The 8,911-nt window shown below is 56.2% G+C and overlaps 1 protein-coding gene across 1 annotated transcript in view; it reads left to right on the plus strand.

Annotated features, from left to right (window-relative positions):
• Positions 1–543: 543 nt before the first annotated feature.
• Positions 544–8,911, plus strand: part of SOCS6 (suppressor of cytokine signaling 6) — a 40,135-nt gene continuing 31,767 nt past the window's right edge. The window contains exon 1 of the mRNA XM_078771663.1: positions 544–723. The gene's annotated coding sequence lies outside the window, so the exon portion shown is untranslated. The remainder of the gene's footprint in view (positions 724–8,911) is intronic.

Genomic DNA, 8,911 nt, shown 5'->3' on the forward strand with positions numbered 1-8,911 from the left:
CATGTCGAGCTTATCTATATACCCAGCAATCTCCCCTTGTGCATTTTGGTGAGGGGGGTTTGCATGTTTGTAGATCTTGAAGAATGAGGATGAAAAGTGGAGTCAAAATGTTAAATGCATGTTTCACGCACTTCTCTTAATCACTTGCTCCACTTTCCGCTTGCAAAGCGGTCAATACGGAACGACTCGCTTGGAAAGCGATAGCAAGCTGTTTTCTGGCGGATCACGCCACAGGAAGCCTGTGGATCCTTTCATTTGTGTTTAATAACCATTGACCACTCCATTCCTATAGGACAGCTCGCGAGTTAAAAACAAAATCCCAGGCGTTGTTGAACAACAAATGGTGTATAGCAATAGCATCAGTCAGCTTTACTGCTGTCCAACCTTTTTGGCGTATTTTTATTAATATTATTATTATTGTTAGATATTTTTATAACGTCGTTAATATGTTGCTCTACGACATATACAACGCGTAACATTAATCGTGCTGGCCGGATGAGAAAATAGACCTCATTAATTAATCGGCTTGTTGAACAGGGCGCAATGCGCATGCGCGCGAAAGCTGAGGCATCAGGCCCAGTGCAGGCCTTCTATTCGGGCCTTGTAGTTGTAGCCTGCTCGAATATCTTTACGTCTGTAAGACTAAGGTTCCAACGCTTAAACGACCCTTGCCGGACATTTTCGTGTCAGATTCCTATTCTTGTACTGCACGTTCGATGAGCCGTAAGTGTTTAATTTACCACTTTTCAACAGGAAAATTCGTCAGATTCTCTTTCACTTCGTCCCCTCCGGATATTTGCTCGTTTCCTTTTCAACTCGTACCCGTACAAATGATCGGTGTGTACCGGTTTCGTGGACCTAATCCTTCGTTCCTTCGTCCCGGTCGTGGATCCTTCGTGCGAGCGAGCATGGCCGCTCCGGGTTGTCATTGTGCCTCTGTCTGCACTCTAATATGTCCCAAAGTCGTTGGTATTTTGTCCGATATAGACATATTTTGTCTTAAATTAATCGGAGAGCATTATTATTTATTTATATAACGTAATCGATCATTTGGACAAGCCTGGTGTTGGTTTAACGGTTAAGGTGGCTTAAGATCTTAGTGTCTTGAGTTTGAGCCCCCGTCGTCATCGTGCCGTTGAATGAACACCAGGTGGGTTGACTCAGCCCGTCATTCTTCTGAGGTCGGCAAAGTGAGGACCGGCTTACTGGACACAAGGGGCACTGCATCAGCGGCACAGTGCTCCCAGAAAATGATGCAACCAGCCGCCAAAGGGTGCATACGAAACGGCAGGTGGATGGCGGAGAGGGCGATGAGATACTTTCATAGTTTGGGCAAAGGATTAGCAGATGCAGTTTAACAAAATTAATGTAACTGTTGCGTTGGGGATGAGAAAAATAATAAAAATAGCGATTACATGATACAAGGGGCAGTCTTGGACTGTGTGACACAGGAGAAGGATCTGGGGCTGGTAATAGATATGGGGGGGAGTGGAGGGCTTGAGGGGTAAGGACAAGGATCTGGGGCTGGTGATAGATATGGGGGGGAGTGGAGGGGGTGAGGGGTAAGGAGAAGGATTTGGGGCTGGTGATAGATATGGGGGGGAGTGGTGGGGGTGAGGGGTAAGGAGATGGATCTGAGGCTGGTGATAGATATGGGGGGAGTGGTGGGGGTGAGGGGTAAGGAGAAGGATTTGGGGCTGGTTATAGATATAGGGGGGAGTGGTGGGTGTGAGGGGTAAGGAGATGGATCTGAGGCTGGTGATAGATATGGGGGGGGGGGGGGGGAGTGGTGGGGGTGAGGGGTAAGGAGAAGGATCTGGGGCTGGTGATAGATATGGGGGGGAGTGGTGGGGGTGAGGGGTAAGGAGAAGGATCTGGGGCTGGTGATAGATATGGTGGGGGTGAGGGGTAAGGAGATGGATCTGAGGCTGGTGATAGATATGGGGGGGAGTGGTGGGGGTGAGGGGTAAGGAGAAGGATCTGGGGCTGGTAATAGATATGGGGGGGAGTGGTGGGGGTGAGGGGTAAGGAGAAGGATCTGGGGCTGGTAATAGATATGGGGGGGAGTGGTGGGGGTGAGGGGTAAGGAGATGGATCTGAGGCTGGTGATAGATATGGGGGGCAGTGGTGGGGGTGAGGGGTAAGGAGAAGGATCTGGGGCTGGTGATAGATATGGGGGGGAGTGGTGGGGGTGAGGGGTAAGGAGAAGGATCTGGGGCTGGTGATAGATATGGGGGGGTGTGGTGTGGGTGAGGGGTAAGAAGATGGATCTGCGGCTGGTGAAAGATATGGGGGGGGGGGGTGTGTGGGTGAGGGGTAAGGAGATGGATCTGGGGCTGGTGATAGATATGGGGGGGTATGGTGTGGGTGAGGGGTAAGGAGAAGGATCTGGGGCTGGTGATAGATATGGGGGGGAGTGGTGGGGGTGAGGGGTAAGGAGAAGGATCTGGGGCTGGTGATAGATATGGGGGGGAGTGGTGGGGGTGAGGGGTAAGGAGAAGGATCTGGGGCTGGTGATAGATATGGTGGGGGTGAGGGGTAAGGAGATGGATCTGAGGCTGGTGATAGATATGGGGGGGCGTGGTGGGGGTGAGGGGTAAGGAGATGGATCTGGGGCTGGTGATAGATATGGGGGGGGGGGGGTGTGGTGTGGGTGAGGGGTAAGGAGATGGATCTGGGGCTGGTGATAGATATGGTGGGGGTGAGGGGTAAGGAGATGGATCTGAGGCTGGTGATAGATATGGGGGGGCGTGGTGGGGGTGAGGGGTAAGGAGAAGGATCTGGGGCTGGTAATAGATATGGGGGGGAGTGGTGGGGGTGAGGGGTAAGGAGAAGGATCTGGGGCTGGTAATAGATATGGGGGGGAGTGGTGGGGGTGAGGGGTAAGGAGATGGATCTGAGGCTGGTGATAGATATGGGGGGCAGTGGTGGGGGTGAGGGGTAAGGAGAAGGATCTGGGGCTGGTGATAGATATGGGGGGGAGTGGTGGGGGTGAGGGGTAAGGAGAAGGATCTGGGGCTGGTGATAGATATGGGGGGGAGTGGTGGGGGTGAGGGGTAAGGAGAAGGATCTGGGGCTGGTGATAGATATGGGGGGGTGTGGTGTGGGTGAGGGGTAAGAAGATGGATCTGGGGCTGGTGAAAGATATGGGGGGGGGGGGTGTGGTGTGGGTGAGGGGTAAGGAGATGGATCTGGGGCTGGTGATAGATATGGGGGGGAGTGGTGGGGGTGAGGGGTAAGGAGATGGATCTGGGGCTGGTGATAGATATGGGGGGGTATGGTGTGGGTGAGGGGTAAGGAGAAGGATCTGGGGCTGGTGATAGATATGGGGGGGAGTGGTGGGGGTGAGGGGTAATTAGATGGATCTGGGGCTGGTGATAGATATGGGGGGGTTTGGTGTGGGTGAGAGGTAAGGAGAAGGATCTGGGGCTGGTCATAGATATGGGGGGGAGTGGTGGGGGTGAGGGGTAAGGAGATGGATCTGAGGCTGGTGATAGATATGGGGGGCAGTGGTGGGGGCGAGGGGTAAGGAGAAGGATCTGGGGCTGGTGATAGATATGGGGGGGAGTGGTGGGGGTGAGGGGTAAGGAGAAGGATCTGGGGCTGGTGATAGATATGGGGGGGTGTGGTGTGGGTGAGGGGTAAGAAGATGGATCTGGGGCTGGTGATAGATTTGGGGGGGTGTGGTGTGGGTGAGGGGTAAGAAGATGGATCTGGGGCTGGTGATAGATATGGGGGGGGGGGGGGTGTGGTGTGGGTGAGGGGTAAGGAGATGGATCTGGGGCTGGTGATAGATATGGGGGGAGTGGTGGGGGTGAGGGGTAAGGAGATGGATCTGGGGCTAGTGATAGATATGGGGGGGTATGGTGTGGGTGAGGGGTAAGGAGAAGGACCTGGGGCTGGTGATAGATATGGGGGGGGAGTGGTGGGGGTGAGGGGTAAGGAGATGGATCTGGGGCTGGTGATAGATATGGGGGGGGTGTGGTGTGGGTGAGGGGTAAGGAGATGGATCTGGGGCTGGTGATAGATATGGGGGGGAGTGGTGGGGGTGAGGGGTAAGGAGATGGATCTGGGGCTGGTGATAGATATGGGGGGGTATGGTGTGGGTGAGGGGTAAGGAGAAGATCTGGGGCTGGTGATAGATATGGGGGGGAGTGGTGGGGGTGAGGGGTAAGGAGATGGATCTGGGGCTGGTGATAGATATGGGGGGGAGTGGTGGGGGTGAGGGTTAAGGAGATGGTTCTGGGGCTGGTGATAGATATGGGGGGGAGTGATCTGGGTGAGGGGTAAGGAGAAGGATCTGGGGCTGGTGATAGATATGGGGGGGAGTGATGTGGGTGAGGGGTAAGGAGATGGATCTGGGGCTGGTGATAGATATGGGGGGGAGTGATGTGGGTGAGGGGTAAGGAGAAGGATCTGGGGCTGGTGATGGATATGGGGGGGAGTGGTGGGGGTGAGGGGTAAGGAGATGGATCTGGGGCTGGTGATAGATATGGGGGGAGTGATGTGGGTGAGGGGTAAGGAGTTGGATCTGGGGCTGGTAATAGATATGGGGGGGAGTGATGTGGGTGAGGGGTAAGGAGATGGATCTGAGGCTGGTGATAGATATGGGGGGGAGTGATGTGGGTGCGGGGTAAGGAGATGGATCTGGGCCTGGTGATAGATATGGGGGGGGGTGTGGTGTGGGTGAGGGGTAAGGAGATGGATCTGGGGCTGGTGATAGATATGGGGGGAGTGGTGGGGGTGAGGGGTAAGGAGATGGATCTGGGGCTGGTGATAGATATGGGGGGGTATGGTGTGGGTGAGGGGTAAGGAGAAGGATCTGGGGCTGGTGATAGATATGGTGGGGGTGAGGGGTAAGGAGATGGATCTGGGGCTGGTGATCGATATGGGGGGGAGTGGTGGGGGTGAGGGGTAAGGAGAAGGATCTGGGGCTGGTGATAGATATGGGGGGGGAGTGGTGGGTGTGAGGGGTAAGGAGATGGATCTGGGGCTGGTGATAGATATGGGGGGGGAGTGATGTGGGTGAGGGGTAAGGAGATGGATCTGGGGCTGGTGATAGATATGGGGGGGAGTGGTGGGGGTGAGGGGTAAGGAGATGGATCTGGGGCTGGTGATAGATATGGGGGGGAGTGATGTGGGTGAGGGGTAAGGAGAAGGATCTAGGGCTGGTGATAGATATGGGGGGGAGTGATGTGGGTGAGGGGTAAGGAGATGCATCTGGGGCTGGTGATAGATATGGGGCGGGGAGTGATGTGGGTGAGGGGTAAGGAGAAGGATCTGGGGCTGGTGATAGATGTGGTGGGGGTGAGGGATAAGGAGATGTATCTGGGGCTGGTGATAGATATGGGGGGGGAGTGGTGGGGGTGAGGGGTAAGGAGAAGGATCTGGGGCTGGTGATAGATATGGGGGGGAGTGGTGGGGGTGAGGGGTAAGGAGATGGATCTGGGGCTGGTGATAGATATGGGGGGAGTGATGTGGGTCAGGGGTAAGGAGATGGATCTGGGGCTGGTGATAGATATGGGGGCGAGTGATGTTGGTGAGGGGTAAGGAGATGGATCTGGGGCTGGTGATAGATATGGGGGGGAGTGATGTGGGTGAGGGGTAAGGAGATGGATCTGGGGCTGGTGATGGATATGGGGGGGAGTGGTGGGGGTGAGGGGTAAGGAGATGGATCTGGGGCTGGTGATAGATATGGGGGGGAGTGGTGGAGGTGAGGGGTAAGGAGATGGATCTGGGGCTGGTGATAGATATGGGGGGAGTGATGGGGGTAAGGGGTAAGGAGATGGATCTGGGGCTGGTAATAGATATGGGGGGAGTGATGTGGGTGAGGGGTAAGGAGATGGATCTGAGGCTGGTGATAGATATGGGGGGGAGTGGTGGGGGTGAGGGGTAAGGAGAAGGATCTGGGGCTGGTAATGGATATGGGGGGGGGTGTGGTGTGGGTGAGGGGTAAGGAGATGGATCTGGGGCTGGTGATAGATATGGGGGGGAGTGATGTGGGTGAGGGGTAAGGAGATGGATCTGGGGCTGGTGCTAGATATGGGGGGGAGTGATGTGGGTGAGGGGTAAGGAGATGGATCTGGGGCTGGTGATAGATATGGGGGGGAGTGGTGGGGGTGAGGGGTAAGGAGATGGATCTGGGGCTGGTGATAGATATGGGGGGGAGTGATGTGGGTGAGGGGTAAGGAGAAGGATCTGGGGCTGGTGATAGATATGGGGGGGGGAGTGGTGGGGGTGAGGGGTAAGGAGAAGGATCTAGGGCTGGTGATAGATATTGGGGGGAGTGATGTGGGTGAGGGGTAAGGAGAAGGATCTAGGGCTGGTGATAGATATGGGGGGGAGTGGTGGGGGTGAGGGGTAAGGAGATGGATCTGGGGCTGGTGATAGATATGGGGGGGGAGTGATGTGGGTGAGGGGTAAGGAGATGGATCTGGGGCTGGTGATAGATATGGGGGGAGTGATGTGGGTGAGGGGTAAGGAGAAGGATCTGGGGCTGGTGATAGATATGGGGGGGGGTGTGATGTGGGTGAGGGGTAAGGAGATGGATCTGGGGCTGGTGATAGATATGGGGGGGAGTGATGTGGTTGAGGGGTAAGGAGAAGGATCTGGGGCTGGTGATAGATATGGGGGGGAGTGGTGGGGGTGAGGGGTAAGGAGAAGGATCTCGGGCTGGTGATAGATATGGGGGGGAGTGATGTGGGTGAGGGGTAAGGAGATGGATCTGGGGCTGGTGATAGATATGGGGGGAGTGATGTGGTTGAGGGGTAAGGAGAAGGATCTGGGGCTGGTGATAGATATGGGGGGGAGTGATGTGGGTGAGGGGTAAGGAGAAGGATCTCAGGCTGGTGATAGATATGGGGGGGAGTGATGTGGGTGAGGGGTAAGGAGATGGATCTGGGGCTGGTGATAGATATGGGGGGGGGGGGGTGGGAGTGATGTGGGTGAGGGGTAAGGAGAAGGATCTGGGGCTGGTGATAGATGTGGTGGGGGTGAGGGGTAAGGAGATGGATTTGGGGCTGGTGATAGATATGGGGGGGGAGTGGTGGGGGTGAGGGGTAAGGAGATGGATCTGGGGCTGGTGATAGATATGGGGGGGGGGGGGAGTGATGTGGGTGAGGGGTAAGGAGAAGGATCTTGGGCTGGTGATAGATGTGGTGGGGGTGAGGGGTAAGGAGATGGATCTGGGGCTGGTGATAGATATGGGGGGGGGAGTGGTGGGGGTGAGGGGTAAGGAGATGGATCTGGGGCTGGTGATAGATATGGGGGGGAGTGATGTGGGTGAGGGGTAAGGAGATGGATCTGGGGCTGGTGATAGATATGGGGGGGAGTGATGTGGGTGAGGGGTAAGGAGATGGATCTGGGGCTGGTGAAAGATATGGGGGGAGTGGTGGGGGTGAGGGGTAAGGAGATGGATCTGAGGCTGGTGATAGATATGGGTGGGAGTGGTGGGGGTGAGGGGTAAGGAGAAGGATCTGGGGCTGGTGATAGATATGGGGGGGAGTGGTGGGGGTGAGGGGTAAGGAGAAGGATCTGGGGCTGGTGATAGATATGGGGGGGAGTGGTGGGGGTGAGGGGTAAGGAGAAGAAGGATCTGGGGCTGGTAATAGATGTGGTGGGGGTGAGGGGTAAGGAGATGGATCTGGGGCTGGTGATAGATATGGGGGGGGAGTGGTGGGGGTGAGGGGTAAGGAGAAGGATCTGGGGCTGGTGATAGATATGGGGGGGAGTGGTGGGGGTGAGGGGTAAGGAGATGGATCTGGGGCTGGTGATAGATATGGGGGGAGTGATGTGGGTCAGGGGTAAGGAGATGGATCTGGGGCTGGTGATAGATATGGGGGCGAGTGATGTTGGTGAGGGGTAAGGAGATGGATCTGGGGCTGGTGATAGATATGGGGGGGAGTGGTGGGGGTGAGGGGTAAGGAGATGGATCTGGGGCTGGTGATAGATATGGGGGGAGTGATGGGGGTGAGGGGTAAGGAGATGGATCTGGGGCTGGTAATAGATATGGGGGGAGTGATGTGGGTGAGGGGTAAGGAGATGGATCTGAAGCTGGTGATAGATATGGGGGGGAGTGGTGGGGGTGAGGGGTAAGGAGAAGGATCTGGGGCTGGTGATGGATATGGGGGGGGGGGGGGGTGTGGTGTGGGTGAGGGGTAAGGAGATGGATCTGGGCTCGTGATAGATATGGGGGGGACTGATGTGGGTGAGGGGTAAGGAGATGGATCTGGGGCTGGTGATAGATATGGGGGGGAGTGATGTGGGTGAGGGGTAAGGAGATGGATCTGGGGCTGGTGATAGATATGGGGGGAGTGATGTGGGTGAGGGGTAAGGAGTTGGATCTGGGGCTGGTAATAGATATGGGGGGAGTGATGTGGGTGAGGGGTAAGGAGATGGATCTGAGGCTGGTGATAGATATGGGGGGGAGTGATGTGGGTGCGGGGTAAGGAGATGGATCTGGGCCTGGTGATAGATATGGGGGGGGTGTGGTGTGGGTGAGGGGTAAGGAGATGGATCTGGGGCTGGTGATAGATATGGGGGGAGTGGTGGGGGTGAGGGGTAAGGAGATGGATCTGGGGCTGGTGATAGATATGGGGGGGTATGGTGTGGGTGAGGGGTAAGGAGAAGGATCTGGGGCTGGTGATAGATATGGTGGGGGTGAGGGGTAAGGAGATGGATCTGGGGCTGGTGATCGATATGGGGGGGAGTGGTGGGGGTGAGGGGTAAGGAGAAGGATCTGGGGCTGGTGATAGATATGGGGGGGGAGTGGTGGGTGTGAGGGGTAAGGAGAAGGATCTGGGGCTGGTGATAGATGTGGTGGGGGTGAGGGATAAGGAGATGTATCTGGGGCTGGTGATAGATATGGGGGGGGAGTGGTGGGGGTGAGGGGTAAGGAGAAGGATCTGGGGCT

Source organism: Myxine glutinosa, chromosome 2 (assembly GCF_964187855.1).
Source record: "Myxine glutinosa chromosome 2, kmMyxGlut1.1, whole genome shotgun sequence".
NCBI classification, from domain to species: domain Eukaryota; kingdom Metazoa; phylum Chordata; class Myxini; order Myxiniformes; family Myxinidae; genus Myxine; species Myxine glutinosa.